This window comes from Mus caroli, chromosome X (genome assembly GCF_900094665.2).
Source record: "Mus caroli chromosome X, CAROLI_EIJ_v1.1, whole genome shotgun sequence".
Lineage (NCBI taxonomy): Eukaryota > Metazoa > Chordata > Mammalia > Rodentia > Muridae > Mus > Mus caroli.
Genome location: NC_034589.1, coordinates 144420 through 147782, shown reverse-complemented (window position 1 = coordinate 147782; position 3363 = coordinate 144420).

Genomic DNA, 3363 nt, shown 5'->3' with positions numbered 1-3363 from the left:
ACACACACACACACACACACACAGCCACCAAAAATATCTGCCATCATTGAAGGAGAAAGAAAAACTTGCTACACCAAAACACACACATACATACATACACACACACACACACACATGAGAAACCATAGTCAACACTATACTTAATAGAGAAAACATTTAAGCAATCCCATTGAAATAAAAAATGTCCATTATCCCTATTTCTTTTCAATATTGTGCTCAAAACATTTGCTGAAGCAACAAGAGAAGGAAATTAAACAGATACAAATAGGAAAAAAAAGTCAAACCATCTGTACTTATAGATGACATTATATTATACATAAGAGATCCCAAAATTCTACCTGGAAACTTCTAAAAATAATAAATTTACCTTACTGTCATGATTTAGAATCAGTTTTCACAAATCAATAACTTTTCTGTGTATGAAAAACACACATACTGAGAAAGAGATCATGTACACGCTCTCATTCACAATTCCCTTAAAGAAATAGAAATAAACTTAACTAAGGGTGTAAAGTCCTTCCACAATGAAAACTTTAACCTCTAGTCAAAGAGATAAAAGACACTAGAAAATGGAAAAAACATCACTTGCTCATAGACTAATAGAATTAATATTGCAAAAATGAGCAGTCTACCAAAATCTACTCATAGAATCTCAAACAAAAACCCTATCTCATGCATCACAGAAATAGAAAACAAAAACAAAATATAAAAAAATCCATCTATTCTAAAATCCAACTGGAACCACAAAAGATCCTGCATAACCAAAATGACCAAGAACTAAAGGAACAATACCATTCTAGGTCTTAAGATATGTTACAGAGGCATAGTAATTTGGCACTGGCACAAAGTAAAATAGAACAGAGGAACAAAGACAAGGACCCAAACATGAGTATACGGAACTTTAGCCACCTAGTATTTGTTAAAGATGCCAAAACATACATTGGAGAAAAGACAGTGTCTTCAACAACTGGTTTTGGGAAAACTGAATGTTCAACAACCCCCATAATCTATTCTGTCTTAGGATTCCTGTTGCTATAAATAAACACTATGACCATGGAAAGTCTTATAAAATAAAACATTTAATTGGGATTTGCTTACAGTTCAGGAGGTTTAGTCCACTATATCTATGGGGAGTGGGGAGCATGGTGGCACACAGGCAGACCTGGTACTGAAGAGGTAGCTGAGAGTTCTACATCTGGACCTCCAGGCAGCAGGAAAACAGAGTGACACTGGGCCTGGCTTGAGCATTTGAAACCTAAGAGCCCATCCTCAGTGACACACTTACTCCAACAAGGCAACAACTCCTAATCCTGGTCAAGTAATGTCATGTTCTGGTGACCAAGCTTTCAAATCTTTGAGCCTGTGGCGGCCATTCTTATTCAAATGACCACCTATCCTTTTCACAAAAATTAACTAGATCAAAGACTTAAATGTGAAACCTGAAACACTGAACCTACTAGAAGAAAGCATAGGCAATACCCTACATGACATACATGTAAGAAATGACTTCCTGAATAAGATTTCATTTGACCCCAAATTAAAGACAATAATGGACAAGTGGGTCTTCATAAAGCTAAAAGCTTCTGCAAAATTAAAGAAACAATCAATCAATTGGGTAAAGAAGCCCAAAGAATGGGAGACTTTTGCCATCTGTGTATCTGACAGTGGATTAATATCTAGAATACATAAAGAATTCAAAAACCAAAAAGTTGTGGGAAATGACACATTTTAAAAAATGGGTCTGGGATGTAAAGAGAGAGTACTCAAAAGAAAAAATAAAGATGGCTAAAAATATCTCAACAAATGTTCACCATCCCTAGTAATTAGGGAGATGCAAATCCAAACAATTTTGATTTTTCTTGCCCCAATAAAAATAGCAAAGATCAACAAAACAACCAACAACAAATGCTGGAAAGAAAGTGGGGGAAAGAGAACCTTTATTCTCTGTTGGTCTAGCTACTGTGGAAAACAGTGTGACAAAACCAAATTAGATAGATAGATAGATAGATAGATAGATAGATAGATAGATAGATAGATAGATGCTAAAAATAAATCTCCCACATGACTCAGCTTTATATGACATATGCTCAAAGATAGTTGGTCTTCCATGTTCCTTTCTGCTCTATTCACAATAACTAGGAAATAGAAACAACATAAATGTCTTTCAACTGGTGAATGGTTATTGAAATTGTGGTACATATGGAATACTATTCATCTGTAAAGTGAAATAAAATCATCAACTTTTCAGACAAATGGTTGGAACTAAAAAATAATTATATTTAGTATGGTAACTATGACCCAGAAAGACAAGCATTGCATGCTATCCTTCACCTGTGGTTCCCAGATCCAAAGCTTCAGTTGTAAGTGTGTAACTTAGAGAAACTACAGAAACAGGGAAATTAAGATGGATTGTTTGTAGGAGGGAATAGAGAGGGATACATGTGACCTGAAAGTAAAAACAGGAAAAACAGGGTGGAAGCCCTCTAAGGGGTGGATAAATACAGGAGAAGGAGAGAGGGGTAAAATAACAGTAATGATGTCCAAAAAAGCCACAAGGCCATCCAAGTGGAATAGCCCAGGAGCTGTCACCCCTAGGGAAAAAAAACAGGCAACTAAAGGTGCTAAGAGTGGGAGAAAGTCTTCCTCCTGGAAGTGCTCCCCAATGTTTATGCAGTACCGGTCATCCCTGAAAACACACACACACACACCACAGTTAAAGAAAAAGAGACCATCAGTTTGAAAGAGAGTGAGGTGGGGTACATGGGAATATTTGGAGAGAGGAAAGGGAAGAAAATGATATAATCATATTATAATCTCAAAAAATATTTTAAGTTATTTTTACTAAAGATTAACTTTCGAAAAATGGACTTCCTAAAGTCTGCACTGATTCTTTATTTTTTTAATGTTTTATCCATTCTTTTTTTAATTAGATATTTACTTCATTTAAATTTCAAATGCTATCCCAAAAGTTCCCTATACCCTCCCTCTGCCCTGCTCCCCTACCCATCCATTCCCACTTCCTGGCCCTGGCGTTCCCCTGTACTGGGGCATATAAAGTTTGCAAGATCAAGGGGTTTCTCTTCCCAATGATGACCGACTAGGTCATCTTCTGCTACATATGCACTCTGCATTGATTCTTAAGGAGCGTCATACGTTGCCAAAAGCTGTGTCCTATCTGACATCAGCAGTGTGAAAAAAAAATAACAAAAACAAAACAAAATGAAAAAGCCTCTGTGTGTTATTTAAAATAAAAATGCTGAGGTTAAAAACATGCACTCATCCTAAAGGACTAGGTTTTGCTTCCCAGTATTCACAGAGGAATGAACAACCCCTTAGGCGACTTAGCTCCAGCATCACGGAGTC